The sequence below is a fragment of the Mustela erminea genome, chromosome X (assembly GCF_009829155.1).
Source record: "Mustela erminea isolate mMusErm1 chromosome X, mMusErm1.Pri, whole genome shotgun sequence".
In the NCBI taxonomy this organism is placed as follows: domain Eukaryota; kingdom Metazoa; phylum Chordata; class Mammalia; order Carnivora; family Mustelidae; genus Mustela; species Mustela erminea.
The window spans coordinates 66,080,087-66,096,977 of NC_045635.1; the positions used below are offsets into that span (position 1 = coordinate 66,080,087).

At 36.3% G+C, this 16,891-nt stretch overlaps 1 protein-coding gene across 9 annotated transcripts in view; it reads left to right on the plus strand.

Moving 5' to 3' along the window:
* The window catches only part of GPR174 (G protein-coupled receptor 174), a 73,675-nt gene that overhangs the window by 13,845 nt on the left and 42,939 nt on the right, over positions 1 to 16,891 (plus strand). For 4 of the 9 annotated variants that reach the window (XR_004282603.1, XM_032331036.1, XM_032331037.1 and 1 more), the window contains one exon: positions 12,205 to 12,300. The gene's annotated coding sequence lies outside the window, so the exon portion shown is untranslated. Of the gene's footprint in view, positions 1 to 12,204; positions 12,301 to 12,876; positions 12,930 to 14,325; positions 14,756 to 16,891 lie in introns of those variants that run through there. The other 5 variants (XR_004282601.1, XM_032331035.1, XR_004282602.1 and 2 more) reach the window with 4 other exon arrangements.

The following is a 16,891-nucleotide window of genomic DNA, read 5'->3' on the forward strand; positions in this document are numbered from 1 at the left end:
GGATACATTTACAACAAGTTATTGTTCATCTATCACTTAATTCCTTTTTGCTAGACTGATCATTTAACAAACTGTAGGAGCAGTTCATATTGTGGGAATGGATACATTTACAACAAGTTATTGTTCATCTCATCACTTAATTCCTTTTCGCTAGACTGATCATTTAACAAACTGTAGGAGCAGGAAAAGGGCTGGCCAAGAAAAAGAACATTTGTCCTATTTTAGTTACTTTCTTCCAGAATTGCATGCCAGTGAAAATAGATGTCTGTATGTCTGTATTTCTGCGTGTGGGGTGGGGATAGAAAGAGAGGTGGAGAAAAGGCAGGAATAAGTGTTATGTTTTTATACACATACCAAGAACGCATAGCAAGCATTCTGTATTGCTTTTAGTTAATGAATAAAGCTAATTTCAAGTCTACAGTAAGCTAAGCTGAATACAAAGTCTTAGTGAAGGAGGCCTGGGGGTTAGCATGTCATTGCAGAAAGCAAAATAAAGGACATGTATTTCAGTGATCTGTACATGTGTTGATTTAACAATTGACTGCCTTTAATAACATAAACAAAGCTCAGATGCAAATTCCTGACTATATAGGAAGAGAAATATCTGTTCACCTATTAGAGAATGTACAGTTGGAAGTATAGTGTGGATAAAGGAACTCAAGGCTTTTGAATTAAAACTTAGATTCTAGTCCTGGCTCTACCATTAAATTGCTATATAACTAAGAATGAATACCGTGGGCCCCTGTGTGGCACAGTCAGTTAAATGTCCAACTCTTGGTTTCAGCTCTGGTCATGATCCTGAGATCATGGTTGTGAGCTTAAGCCCCAAGTCAGGCTCTGCACTCAGCCCAGAGTCTGCTTGAGTTTCTCCTTCCCTTTCCCTTTTACCCCCACTCATGCTCTCTCTCTCTCTCAAATAAATTAATAAATCTTTTTTAAAAAGAATGAATACCTTACTTTCTCTAGGCCTCAGTTACCTTGTCTCTTAAGACTACAGCATTAATAGAGATTAATAGATTAATGCTGAAGATAAAAAATCCAATATTTATTTAAAATGTTCAATAATTTCTATCATCGATTACAGATTATAATTAGTCTCATTGATGGAATATAAGAAATAGCACAGAATATCATAGGGTTAGGGGGCAGAAACCGAATGGGAAGTAGTCTGAGAGGGAGAAAAACCATGAGAGACAAACTAAGGGTTTCTGGAGAGGAGGAGGGTGGGGTATGAGGTAATTGGGTAATAAGCATTAAGGAGGGCATATGATGTGATGAGCCCTGGGTGTTATATGCAACTGATAAATTATTGAACTCTATATCTGAAACTAATGATGTGTTATATGTTGGCTAATTGAATTTAAATTACAAAAAATGAAAAAATATTTCATTGAATTACTACCTATGTCATCATTGGGCTTATCAATGAAAAGAACATATGGACAAAAGAAAAAAAAAACAGCATACCATTCCAGGTATTCAATAACTACTTGCTAACTGAACTTGTTGAATTATTTACTCAATATGTTGGGTGATAAGCAAGTTTAGTATAAGATTTGAAGGGTGGATCTTGTTTAAAATCCCTCCCCTGCTCTCTTTCCATGGTACCACCCTCCTTTTAGCTTGTGTCTGTGATGGTTCCCAACAAATGACTTAAAAGAAGACTACTAGGAAAGTGCCTTCATGGTCTCTGTGAAGGTCCTGGATAATACCTTCTAGTTCTTCATCATAAGTACATTAGCTTAAATCCACAGATCAAATTTCAGTCATTTTGAGTTTAAAAATAGAGACATTCTTTTTCTCTGACTTACTTCACTTAGCATTACCTTCTAGGTCCATTAGTGCTGTTGCAAATGGCAAGATCAATTTTTTTTTAATGGATGAGTAATGTCCCACTTTATACCAATTTCTTATCCATTAATCTGAGGATGGACTTGGGTTGCTTTTGTATCTTGATTATTGTAAATAATTGTGCAATAAACATAGAGATACATACATCTTTAAGAATTAGTGTTTTCATTTTATTTGGGCAAATAACCAATAGTGGAATTACTGGGTCCTATGGTAATTATATTTTGATTTTTTGAGGAACTTCAACACTGGCTACACCAATTTGAAGTCCCACCAACAGTGCACAAGTGTTCATTTTTCTCTACATCCTTAGCAACACTTGTTATTGATTGTACTTTTGAGTTCAGCCATTCTGACATGTGTGAGGTGATACCTCATTGTGGTTTTGATTCGTATTTCCCTGATTATTAGTGATGTTGAGCATCTTTCCATGTGTCTGTTGTCCATCTGTATGTCCTCTTTGGAAAAATGTCCATTTAGGTCCTCTGCCCATTTTTTAATCAGATCATTTTTTTGGTGTTGAATTGTATAAATTTTTTATATATTTTGGATATAACCCCTTATTGTTTACAGCATTTTCAAGTAACCTTTCCCATTCAGTAGGTTGCCATTTTGTTTTGTTTATGGTTTCTTTCACTATGTAAAAATCTTTTATTTTGGTGTAGTGCCAATAATTTAATTTTACTTTTGTTTCACGTGCCAGATGAAATGTCTCTAGAAAAATGTTTCTGTCGCCCATGTCAAAGAAATTACTATCTGTATTTCCTTCAAGGAATGTTATGGTTTTAGGTCTTACATTTAGTTCTTTAATCTATTTTGAGTTTATTTTTGTATATGGTGTAAATAAGTGGTCCACATTCTTTTTTTTTTTTTTTTACATACAGCTGTCCAGTTTTCTCAACACCATTTGTTGAAGAGACTTTTTCCCAATGTACATTCTTGCCTCCTTTGTCATAACTTAATTGACCATAATGTATGGGTTTATTTATGGGCTGTCTGTTCTGCTGCACTGACCTCCGTGTCTGTTTTTGTCCCAATACCATACTGTTTTCACTACTATAGCTCTGTTGTATACCTTAAAATCTGGGATTGTCATGCCTACAGTTTTGTTCTTCTTTCTTGAGTTTGCTTTGGGTATTTAAGGTCTTTTGTGGTTGAATACCAATTTAGTATTGTTTGTTCTAGTTCTATGAAAAATACTGTTTTTTTAAAATAGGGATTGCATTAAATGTATAGATTTCTTTGGGTAGTATGGGAATTTTAACTATAGTGGCTCTCCCAATCCATGAGCATGAAATGTCTTTCCATTTCTTTGTGTCATCTTCAGTTTCTTTCATCAGTGTTTTTTAGGTTTTTTAATTTAATTTTAATTTTTTAAAAGATTTTATTTATTTATTTGATAGACAGAGATCACAAGTAGGCAGAGAGGCAGGCAGAGAAAGAGAGGGGGAAGCAGGCTCCCTGTTGAACAAAGAGCCTGATGTGGGGCTCGATCCCAGAACCCTGAGATCATGACTTGAGCCAAAGGCAGAGGCTTAACCCACCGAGCCACCAAGGCACCCCTTAATTTAATTAAAAATTTGTTTTCATTATCTTGAGTTAGCCAACATATAGTACATCATAAGTTTTTGTTGTAGTGTTCAACGATTTACTAGTTGCATAAAACACCCAGTGCGCATTCAATATGTGCTATCCTTAATACCCATCACCCAGTCATCCCCTCCCTCCACTCCCCTCTTTTCTGTAACACTCAGTTTGTTTTCTAGAGTCCAGAATCTCTCAGTCTCCCTCTCTGATTTCTTCCCATTCAGTTTTCCCTCCCTTCCCCTGCATTCCTCTATTGTGTTCCTTATGTCCCACATATGAGTAAAACCATATGGTAATTGCAATATTTTATAGTTTTCAGAGTATAGGTCTTTCACCTTTTTGGTTAAGTTTATTCCTAGGTTTTATTGTTTTTGATGTAATTGTAAATGGGATTGCTTTCTTAATTTCTTTTTCTGCTACTCCATTATTAGTGTATAGAAATCCAACATATTTCTGTATATTTTCTTTCCTGCAAATTTATTGAATTCATGCATTAGTTTCAGTAGTTTGTTGGTGGTATCTTTAGGGTTTTCTATAAAGAGTGTCATGTCATCTGCAAATAGTGATAGTTTACTTCCTCCTTACCACTTTGGATGCCTTTTATTTATTATTTCTTATCTGATTACTCTGGCTAGGGCTTCCAGTATTATGCTGAATAACAGTGATGAGAATGGATACCCTTGTCTTCTTCCTGATCTCAGAGGAAAAACTCTCAGTTTTTCCCCATGAAGTATAATGTTAACTGTGGCTTTTCATATATGACCTTCATTATGTTGAGGTATTTTCCCTCTAAGCCTCCTTTGTTGATAATTTTTAGCATGAATGGGTGTTGTACTTTGCCAAATGTTTTTCTGCATGTGTTGAGATGATCATGTTGTTTTTATCTCCTTTCTCTTATTTGAGAATATTAAAATACCTTTGTATTCCCAAAATAAATCCCATTTGATCATGGAGACTGATTTTTTTAAGGTATTATTGGACTTGGTTTGATAATACTATATTGGGGATTTTTGCATCTATGTTCATTAGAGGTCTATAGTTCTCTTTTTTTAATGTCTTTATCTGTTTTTGTTATTAGGGTAATTCTGGCCTTATAGAATGCATTTTGAAGCCTTCCTTTCTCTTCTGTTTTTTTGGAAAAGTTTGAGAAGAATAGGTATTGACTGTTTAAGTGTTTGGTGGAATTCACCTGTGAAGACATCTGTTTCTGGACTTTTGTTTGTTGCAGGTTTATGATTATTTACTCAATTTATTGCTAGTAATCTGTCTATTCATTTTCTTTTATTGCTTCCTGATTCTGTTTTGGAAAGTAACATGTTTTTAGGAATTTATCCATTTCTTCTAGGTTTTACGATTCATTGGTATATGTTTTGTCATATTCTTATTTTTATTTCTGTGGTGTCAGTTGTTATTTCTTTTTCATTTCTTATTTTATTTGTTTATTTAGTGATTTGCTTATTTATTTATTTAGTGTATCTGGCTAAAAGTTTATCAATTTTGTCAATCATTTCAAAGAAACAGCTCCTGGTTTTATTGATCTGTTCTATTGTTATTTTAGATTCTATTTCATTTATTTCTAATCTAATTATTATTATTCCCTTCCTCTACTGGTTTTGGGCTTTATTTTGTTATTTATCTAGAACATGTAGGTATAAGGTTAGGTTGTTTTTGAGCTTTTTTTTTTGATTCTTGAGGTATGCTGTATTGCTATACTCTTTCTTACAACAGATTTCCCTGCATCTCAAAGATTTTGGACCATTGTGCTTTTATTTTCATTTCTCTCCACCTATGTTTTTGATTTCCTCCTTAATTTCTTCATTGACCCATTAATTGCTTATTAACATGTTATCGTGCTTCCACGTATTTGTTATTTTCAGATTTTTTTGTCATTGATTTCTAGTTTCATACCATGTGGTTGAAAAAGAAACATGATATGATTTCAACATTTTTAAAATTTATTGAGATTTGTTTTATGTCCTAACATGTGATCCATTTTGAAAAATGTTCCATATGCACTTGAAAAGGATGTGCATTCAATTTTTAAAAATTATTTATTTAACAGACAGAAATCACAAGCAGGCAGAGAGGCAGGCAGAGAGAGAGGAAAGGAAGCAGGCTCCCTGCCGAGCAGAGAGCCCGATGCGGGGCTCGATCCCAAGACCCTGGGATCATGACCTGAGCTGAAGGCAGAGGCTTCAACCCACTGAGCCACCCAGGTGCCCCTCAATTGTTTTTTAATGAAATAGTCTGAATGTATGTTAAGTTCATCTGTTCCAATGTGTCATTCAAAGCCAGTGTCCTTATTGATATTCCGTCTGGATGATCTATCCATTGGTGGAAGTGAAGTGTTAATGTCCCCTACTATTATTGCGTTATTATGGAGTTTTTCCTTCATGTCTGTTATTACTTGCTTTATGTCTTTGAGTGCTCCCATGTTGAGTCCATAAATATCTACAATTGATATATCTTCTTCTTCATTTCCTTCATGATTATAATATCCTTCTTGTCTCTTTTTACAATCTTTGTTTTAAATTCTATTTTGTTTGGGGACCCTTAGTGGCTCAGTTAGCTAAGTTTTCATCTCTTGATTTTGTCCCAGGTCATGATCTCGGGGTCATAGGGTCAAGTCCTGCATCAGGCTCTGTGACCAGGATGAAATCTACTTAAGATTCTCTTTTTCCTTCTGCCACTCCCTCTGCTCATGCATGCTCTCTCCCTCTCTAAAATGAATAAATAAATAATAAATAAATAAATATCTTTAAAGTCTATTCTGTTTGATATAACTACTGCTACCACACTTTCTTTTTGCTTCTATTTGCATGATAAATGTTTTTACATCTTTTCACTTTCAATCTGTATATGTCTTTAGATCTGACATGAGCCTCTTGTATGAAGCATATAGATGGGTTTTACTGTTTTGTACATTCTCTCTACTTGTGTCTTTGATTAGACCATTTAGTGCATTTATAATCAAAATAATTATTGATAAGCATGTACTTACTGACATTTTTATTATTTTATATTTGTTTTTATATTTTTTCTCTGTTCCTTTTTCCCCTTCTTTTCCCTTGTATTTTGATGGCTTTCTTTAATGATACGCTTGGATTCCTCCCCCCACCACAAACTTTTTTTCAAATCTGATACAGGTTTTTGATTTGTGGTTACCATTAGGTTTATTTTTTTTTTAAGATTTTATTTATTTGACAGAGAGAGAGATCACAAATAGGCAGAGAGACAGACAGAGAGAGAGATGAGGAGAAGGAGGCTCCCTGCTGAGCAGAGAGCCCTATGCGGGACTCGATCCCAGGCCCCTGGGATCGTGACCTGAGCCGAAGGTAGAGGCTTAACCCACTGAGCCACCCAGGCGCCCCTACCATTAGGTTTATATATAACATCCCACACATATAGTAGTCTATATTAAGTTGATGATAACTGAAGTTTGAATTCATTATAAAAGCACTGAATTTTGACTCCACCATCCACATTTTATATATAAGATGTTATGCCATACATCCTTTTATTTTGTGAATTACTTGCCTGATTTTTGTGGTTATAATAGATTTTATTGCTTTTAAGATTTAGTCTCCATGCTGGCTTTATAAGTGATCAATCTACCATTTTTATTATGTTTTCATGTACTTGTAAATTTTTTTCTTCCATAATTTTCATACCCCTGATTGTGGTCTTTCCTTTCCACTCAAATAACTCCCTTTAATGTTTTTTTAGCTATTTTAATGGTGATGAACTCAAACTTTTGTTTGTCTTGGAAACTATCTTGCCTTCTTTTCAGAATAAAGCCTTGTTGGATAGAATATTTTTGGCTGTGGCGTTGTTTTTTGTTTTTTGTTTTTTCTCCCTTTTAGCACTTTTAATATGTCATGCCACTCTCCTCTGTCCTACAAAGTTTCTGCTGAAATATCAGCTGATAACCTTATGGGTTCCCCATTATGTAACTGCTTTTTTTTTCTTCTTTTTTTCCTCTTGCTCACTTTAAAATTCTCTATCACTACATTTTGCCATTTTAATTATTATATGTCTTGGTGCAAACCTACTTGGCTTCCTTTTGTTGGTAGCTTTCTGTGATTTTTGAATCTGGATATCTGTTTCCTTCCCCAGATTAGGGATTACTTCAGCCATTATTCTTCAAATAAATTTTCTGTCCCCTTTTCTCTCTCTTTTTTCTTTCTGGAATACCTATAATGCCAACATTACTACTATTGATAATGTTGCTGAGTTCCCTTAACTTATTCTAATTTTTCATTGTTCTTTTTTTTTTCTTTTTGCCAATTTTCTTGTTTTGTTTCTATTATTTTGTCTTCAAACTCACTGATCTACTTTTCTGTTTCCTCTAATCTACTATAAATTCTCTCTAGTGTATTTTTTATTTCATTTATTGAGTTTTTCATCTCTGGTTCTTTTAAAATATTTTCTCTTAACTGAAGAGATCCTCCATTCTTTTCTCAAGTCCAGGAAGTATCTTGTGGCCATTACTTTGAATTCTTTATCAGGGCACTTATCTCCATTCCATTTAGCATCTTTGCTGTGATTTTTTCCTGTTCTTCCATTTGGGGCATATTCCTCTGCCTCATCATTTTGTCTAACTTGCTGTGTTTGTTTCTGTGTATTAAGAATGTCAGTTATTTTCCTTATCTTGAAAGTACTGGTGTTATGAAGAACAGATCCTGCAATACCTTGTAAAGCAATGTTCCTTGGTTACCCAGGCCAGGCACTTCAAGGCTATCTTCTATGTGTGTTCCATGCACCCTGATGTTGTGGCTGAGCCATGTTTGCCTTCAGACTAGTCAGTCAGTTGCAATGTCCCCCTTTGCCTGTTGTGGACAGGTTTTGGTCCCTGTACCTCTAAGGGGCCAGTCTAGGACTACCTTGTTCTTATAGTTGTGTCAGACCTGATGCCTATCCTCAGTCCTTTTGTTGGGGCTGCTCTTGCACCAAACTGCAGGTTGCTCTACCTACATTGTTCCCTGAGAGGATTTCCTCGATGGATGGAATGTGTAGTCAGACTCAGATGTCTGCCTTCACTTTATCTTTTGGGGTTGTAGTGGCCCCAAACTACAAGGCTTTTTCTTTGTGCTGTCCCTGGTGAAGTTTTTATTGACAGGGGAGGCCAGCAGTCAGATCAGGGATCTACCCACAGCTGACTGTTGGGACTGCAGTAGAGCTAATATGTGTGGTTATCTTTTCCTCTTACCAGAACAGGGATTGCTTTGGAGGGACTACTGATGAGTGGATTGGATTGGATGGGCAACTATGCAGGAGAACACAGGGACAGGGCCTTCAATGTTACTAAGCTAGGTGAGGAATGTTCAAGTTGGTTTCATGGTGTGCCTGGATATCTACATTGGGGATGGGGAGGTAAATTGTGCCCACCAGCTCTTTTGTTCCTGAAGTCTTTTAAAGAACCTTGTTCTTCCAACATATGTTCTGAGATTAGTAAATAGATTTCCTTCCATTATACTCCAGGCACTTTTTCAAGCTGCTGCTTCTATGCTGTGTCTTGCAGGGGTTATTATTCAATCTTTTTAATGGCTGAGGCTCAGTTTCCTTTCTGGCTCTCCCATAGCTAAAAATGCTGATTTTGTGGGGGTGCTTCTGCCTTCAGCTCAGGCATGATCTCAGGGTCCTGGGATTGAGCCCCACATTGGGCTCTCTCTCTGCTCAGCATGGAACCTGCTTCCCCAACCCCCACTCTCTGCCTACTTGTGATATTTCTTTCTGTCAAATAAATAAATAAAATCTTTGAAAAAAATGCTGATTTCTAAAGTACCCAGAGTTATTCCTACTTACTGTAATGGTGCAAAGTTAAGCCCCACTGGTTTTCAAAGCCAAATGTTATGAGGAGTTATCTTCCCAGTGCATGTCCCTTATGTCTGGGGTGACTGGCATGGGGTTTATTCCTTTTCTTTCCCACTTTCTTTCCTTCTTCTCTCTCTTCTGTTTGTGGTTAGTCTTGGCAGAAGTTTAGTTCACAGCCACATCTCTGGCCCTACTACTATTTTTGATATATTCTCCTCCCTAGGATTAACTGTGGAGAATCTATTCTGCCAGTCTTTGGGCTGTTTCCTGGGTTAGCTGCACTGGTGTGGCTGCATCTAAGTGTATCTATGGGGCAAGGCAAGCTTAGAATTCACCTACTATACCATTTTCCCAGGATAAGCAAATCAAATTTTATACTAGACTTAAACTATCAGAACTCAAAAGAACCTTAGGAATAAAAAGTCCAGCTATTGCATTTTACAGATGAAAAATTGAGGCCCAGAAACAGAAGTGATTTTCCCAAAGTCATACCACCAAATAATGATAAAGTGAAGACTAGAAGCCAGGTGTCCTAGTTCTCTGACCTGTGGTTTTACCCTTATACTCTGTTTCTCTCACTTTATGTGGCCTGTCTTGGGAAAAAGCTAGCTTGAAAAAGCCAGCAAATAACACAATAGTTTTGTAGGTATATGGTTTTTCTAAAAGAACAGTTGAAACTAAAACCCCTTTTTTTATATCTTAGATGACTTTTGTCCATGAAATATAATTTAAAAAAGACTTGAGGGCACCTAGGTGGCTCAGTGGGTTAAGCCACTGCCTTCAGCTCAGGTCTTGATCTCAGGGTCCTGGGATCGAGTCCCGCATCGGGCTCTCTGCTCAGCAGGGAGCCTGCTTCCCTCACTCTCTCTCTCTGCCTGTCTCTCTACTTGTGACCTCTCTCTGTCAAATAAATAAATAAAATCTTTAAAAAAAAAGACTTGAAAAAAGTGCTTGAGAATATTCACCATTTCAATAAAATCTGTTTTTCTCCAGCTGGATTTGTCTAATGGTGTTTATGATTAATCTGTGACTCCACTCAGTCACTGAATTCTGTCCCTATGAACTATTGCTCTAGTTTGTCCTCACATATTTGTCCCACTCAGATGGTACTTTGGTAGTTCTGGCTATGGCTTTACACACAACAAAGTACCAGTAGGCATCATAACTTTGTTGGTTTGTAATTTTCTGTCTGGGTTTTCTTTCTTACCCTTTCCCCGTAATAGATTACTGTGGATTCTGGGGCCTCTAAGAATGCATTTTGGTTACTCTAGTCTATTTTATTCTCACCATTAATTTTTCCTTCATTAAGTCTTTTTAAAGCACTTATTGAGAAGTCCCTGTGTACCAAACATCTTATTTAATTAATGTTGGAAGCCAGAAGAAAAAGACAAATGACACATATTAAACATCTCTTACATGCTAAGCACTGTCTTACTGGCTTTTACTTGGGTTATCTTATGTAAACTTAACAACATGCTCCAGGAGTATACATTATTGTACTCATTGTGTGAGAGGAAGAAACTGAAGCAGGGCAGGGAGAACATAAACAAGTGGTTCAAGATCCCCCAACTGAAGCTGGTATTCAAACTCTAGTATCTTTAAAAGGAGCCCCCCCCCCCCCCAAGGAGCTTGCAGTCTAGATGAGAAAATATTCTTAAAAGGACTAGTCTGACACAAGTTTGTTTAGGTGGAAACTATTATGTTGGTTGTCTGTCTTCTTTCTTTCCTGCCCACTCCTCCCTTATACAGCATTTTCTGCCAACACTTAGAATATAATCTGGCTTCTCTGGTAATCCTAATATATTGCACCACCTAAGATTGTTCCCATCTATGTTCCTTTACCTACCTTCTTCCACAAAGTAAAATGAATCTTTTTTTTTTTGTATATTTCATCCTGTCCACTCTCCAAAGTGAAAACTGGCATATCTGATTGACTACAGTAAATGGGCTAATTTGAAAATCTTTGTAGTATTTTCATTTATTAAGAAATTATTTGAGGGGCACCTGGGTGGCTCACTCAGTTAAGCATCTGACTCTTGATTTTGGCTCAGGTCATGATCTCAGAGTTGTAAGACTGAGCTCCACATCAGCCTCCATGCTGAGTGTGGAGCCTTCTTAAGATTCTCTCTCTCCCTCTGTTCCTCCCTCCTCCACTCAGATTCTCTCCCTCTCTCTCTTTTTCTCTCCTCCTCATTTTCTCAAAAAATACAAGTCATTAAAAAAAAAAAAAGAAATTCTTAGAGACAAAGTACATTAAAGGGCTGAATCTGTAATGGGTATTTCAGGTAGGGTGGCAAGTCCAGGCAAGAGATCATTGTGCAATATGGAGCAGAAAGGAGTGGAGTACGGTTTTTGGTGCACCTAAACTACCCCACATGAGAAGGCATCTACAAACATTGCAAGAGTACCTGCAAGGCAGCGTTCTTTTTCGGGGGGGGGGGGGGGGGGGGGGGGCGGGGGGATGGTAGAAGTTAATCTACCGCAGTATCAGCTGTGCTGACAGCCAGTGGCCATTTGGATTTCCCTCCATGTGTATTCATTAATCAGTGAAGCAGCTGTGGTTATGAGAGCTCAGGACAAGAATCCCCACCCGAGAACAAGTCAGCTCCTATCCTCCAAATGGTTTGTGTTTGACTAGAAGCCATGGGATTTTTCCAGGCTAGTTAAGAGCTTCTTGTGACCAAGAAGTGACATGTGAACCCTGCCACTGACATTTCTATCATCTCTCCCCGTTTCTAAAGGCTACCAAGTTAAAAAAAAAAAAGATGTCAGATGATAAAGGGATTCCCACTTGACTTTGCTACTACCACCAGCTAAGTATAACTTTCTCCATACTATTTTTGCACATGGTAATCCATTTTTAGTTTCAGCATCCATCTGCTGAAGTATCCCAGCACTCTGAGAATCTTCTTAATGCAGTACTTGACCACTGCTTTTCTATTTTTTTTTCAGGCATAAATGAATTAAACCAGTCAGATTCCCCATGGCTTCTTGAGAAGACCCTATTGCTATGACTAAGGAATTCCACTACCATTGGAGAAACAGTAGGTACTCAAATAGTCTTAATTCCATTTCGGCATTATCCCTAGCAGAGTGCTTTTTCACTCTGTGAAGAGTAGACTGAGAGCTCTCACAAGTCACCTCTCCTACATTTGTTGGTCCATTGATAGATTCCCAGATAATGACCAGGTTCTTGCAGTCAATGAATGTAATCTTATAGAATATGAAAGGCTAGTGTTTCTGGAGTATTTGGTAGAATGTGATATTCTTTTAAATATTATCTTGTTGAATCATATTGGAAATGAGGCAAAAAGAAAAATGAATCATACTGACCCTGACTATATTAAGAAAATGCAAACACATAATTAAATATCACTCAGCACATATTCTCTACTCTAGACATATAATAGAGAGTAATATATGTGCATTGAGGAAGGGGATGCCACTTACTGAGAAGAAATAATAGACTAGTTGTAAGTGAATTACATGAATAATAGGAAAGTGTCTATTTATTGATTGGTAAGCTTCAAAGTCATTGAATCTTAGGTTAAAAGCCTATTTGGAAAATGCAGATTTTGGAGAGAAGGGAGTGTTTTTTATGTTTCTTTTGGCTTCATTTTCTAGATGTCTATTCTTAGAAGAAAGGTATTATTGAAGCACCAGCCTACATATCTATTGTAAGAGAACATGTTTAATACTTAAACTCATTTAAAAAATCAGCAGCAATATCTCATTGTAGCTTTGATTTGCATTTCCTTGATGATTAGTAACATTGAACATCTTTTTATGTGTCTGTTGGTCACTTATATGTCTTCTTTGGAAAAAATGTCTATTCAGGTCCTCTGTCCATTTTTTAATAAGATTATTTGTGAGTGTTTGCTGTTGAGTTGTATGCATTTTTTAATATATTTTGGATATTAATGGAATATTGGATACATTATTTGCATACATCTTATTCTAGGTGGCTTTTATATTTTGTTGATGGTTTCCTTTGCTGTGCAAAAGCTGTTTATTTTGGTATAATCCAAATAATTTTATTAACAACAGGCAAATTATGGAAGAACCCAAGAGTCAGTTGATAGATGAATGGATAAACAAGTGGTATATACACACATATATACATACAATGGAATATTACTCAGCCATAAAAAGAATGAGATCTTGGTATTTGCAACAACATGGATGGACCTAGAAAGTGTTACACTAAGCAAAATCAGTCAGTCAGAGAAAGACAGATACCATGTGATTTCACTCACATGTGGAATTTTAAAAACAAAGGAAACAGGGGAACCTGGGAAGCTCAGTCAGTTAAGCATCTGACTCTTGATTTCAGGTCAGGTAATGATCTTGAGATTAAGCCCTGCATTGGACTCCATCCTAGGTGTGGAGCCTTCTTTTTTTTTTTTTTTTCTTTTTAAGAGAAGGTACTTCTTTAATTTATTTTTTTTCTGAATGCAATATACATTAGAAGAAATGTTTGCCTATTTTGTGATATACATTTGATCATCTACACAATCATATCTTTTTATATTTATGGTTATATTTTCCTTTTCCAATGGAATATAATGAGTAAAAAAAAATAAAAAGACAAACAGCAATAAAAAGACAAATTTAAAAAAAGACAATAAAAAGAGAAATAGCATCAAACAGATTCTTGAATATAGAGAACAAACTGGTGTTTGCAAGAGGGGAGGTGGATGGGGGGATAGGTGAAATAACGGGGATTAAGAGAACATTTATCATAATGAGCACTAAGTAATGTGTAGAGTTATTGAATCATTATATTGCACACCTAAAACTAATATAACACTGCATGCTAATTATACTTAAAAAAAATCAAGAGCAAAAGGACTGCACAGATCACTTTAACATGGAGAAAATAAAAGGCACTAAACATGGTCACATTCACTTATAACCCTACCCAGGAATTCAGGGATTTAAAAACTAAAAAAGCTACTTAGAGTGCTCATATTCCTTATATGTGAATATGTACATGTTTAACATAAGTATTTAGTATATGGATTTATGGATATCTGGAAACAAAATTGAAATAATTCTATCTTTTCTTTATAGTTGCACTTTCTCATAAAAAAGAAAAAACCTCTGTTCAAGACCACTTGAGACTTTTCCCCTGATTTAATCAGGATGAGAGCTCGGTGAGACAAGAAGAAAAAAAATAGATGCCTGTCTGAAGCACATTATATTTGCAGCACTGATAAATTAGTGGTTAATAATAAGTGGGGTAGCCTACATGGCATGCTTTCTTTGTCAAAAATAATTATCTTTAAAAAAATAATTATCTTTTGCCTCAGTATAGTACTATACCTCTGTTGGAGGTATTAACAAATGAAAGAGTTGGTTGAACTTTAGTTCCTGTTGTGGTATAAAAGTCAAGTTAAGTAAGGAAATTCAAGAGCATTTTATTTATTAATAGCCATAGAAGTCCCTAATCATGATATAACATCAGGCTTGAGAGAAAAAGAGAAATACTTAACTACGACTACCAGCCAATAAAAATAAATAAATAAATAAATAAATAAATAGCAAGACAAAACAAAGAACAATAGAAATTTTTACTAATAAAAAAGATGCATGAAGAAAGTATGTAATTTCTTATTATGATTGCCTCTTGGAGACCTTAGCCAGCATTCAGTCTTCGGCCGCAACAGTTCGATACGCATACAGTTATTTTGCACTGTTTAAAATGTTAAGAATTCATTCGTTTTTTTTTAAATTAGTCAGGATTTTTTTTTTCATTTATTTATTTTCAGCATAACAGTATCATTATTTTTTCACCACACCCAGTGCTCCATGCAATCCGTGCCCTCTATAATACCCACCACCTGGTACCCCAACCTCCCACCCCCCCCGCCACTTCAAACCCCTCAGATTGTTTTTCAGAGTCCATAGTCTCTCATGATTCACCTCCCCTGCCAATTTCCCCCAACCCCCTTCTCTCTAACTCCCCATGTCCTCCATGCTTTTTGTTATGCTCCACAAATAAGTGAAACCATATGATAATTGACTCTCTCTGCTTGACTTATTTCACTCAACATAATCTCTTCCAGTCCCGTCCATGTTGCTACAAAAGTTGGGTATTCGTCCTTTCTGATGGAAGCATAATACTCCATAGTGTATATGGACCACATCTTCCTTATCCATTCATCTGTTGAAGGGCATCTTGGTTCTTTTCACAGTTTGGCGACCGTGGCCATTGCTGCTATAAACATTGGGGTACAGATGGCCCTTTTTTTCACTACATCTGTATCTTTGGGGTAAATACCCAGGAGTGCAATGGCAGGGTCATAGGGAAGTTCTATTTTTAATTTCTTGAGGAATCTCCACACTGTTCTCCAAAGAGGCTGTGAATTCATTCATTTTTAAAGATTTATTTATTTGAGAAAAAAAAAAGAACATGAGTGGGGGTAGGGGCCAAGAGGGAGGGAAAGAGCCTCAAGCAGACTTCCCACTGAGTGTGGAGCCTGACAGGAGGCTTGACCTCAGGACCCTGATATCATGACCTGAGCTGAAATCAAGAGTTGGACGCTTAAGCAACTGAGCCACTTGGGTACCCCAGAATTTGTTCCATTTTAAGAATATTTACATAGCACTTATTATAGAAGCTTAGAAATATTAACTGATTACTCATAGAGGGTATTACCTCTTTTTACAGATGAGGCAATTGAGACATGGAAATGTGTAAGTAACTTGCCCAAAGTCACACAGCTAGTAAGTGGCAGAGTCTGAATTTTTTTTTAATTGAAGTGTAATGAACATGCAATGCTATGTTAGTTTCAGATGTATAAAATATTGATTCAGTAATTCTATGCATTACTCAATGCTCAATGATAACTGTAGTCACTGTCACTATACAATGTTAGTTATTACAATATTATTGACTATATTATTTAAGCTCTCTTTTTATTTCCATGATTTATTTTATAAGTTGAATTTTGTACCTCTTAATCCCCTTTATCTATTTTAATCATCTTCCTAGCCACCTCCCCTCTGGCTGACTGGCTCCAGATTCCCATGCTCTTGTCAACTCTAAATGATGTTTCATTATTTATAAAATATCTGTATATTATACAATAATTATATATACATCCACATAAATACGACATGGAATACTAAGGCTCTTTAAAACCCAGAGGTAAAATGATATAATATTACAATTAAATTGCCTATAAAAGTTATTTGGTTTAATCAACCAATTTCAAAGAAGAAATGAGGGAGGAAGAGAAGAAAATGTTAGCAGAGTAGGAGGACCTAGGTTTGCCTCATCCTAGGAACACAATTAGATAACTATCAATCATATTAATACCTCAGAAATAGATATAAAGCCTGACAGAATAAACTCTACAACTTAAGGGAGAGAAGAGACCACATAGAAGAAGTTAGGAAGCATGGAGGTATGGTTTAGAGGAGAAATGGATTGCAAGTGCTGCAGAGGGAGGGAACCATGGTCACAGAGAAGGGTGAGAGAGAGATAAGCACACAGGAGAATGTACGCAAATGTTTGCCAAAGACATTGGCTTGGAAAATGAGAGAGGCTGACTTCCATGAGTTCTGGCAGCCAGCCTTGCTTAAATCCTGGAGTATTAAAGGTCAGGAGGTTTGACTGATGCCTGCCAGGTCA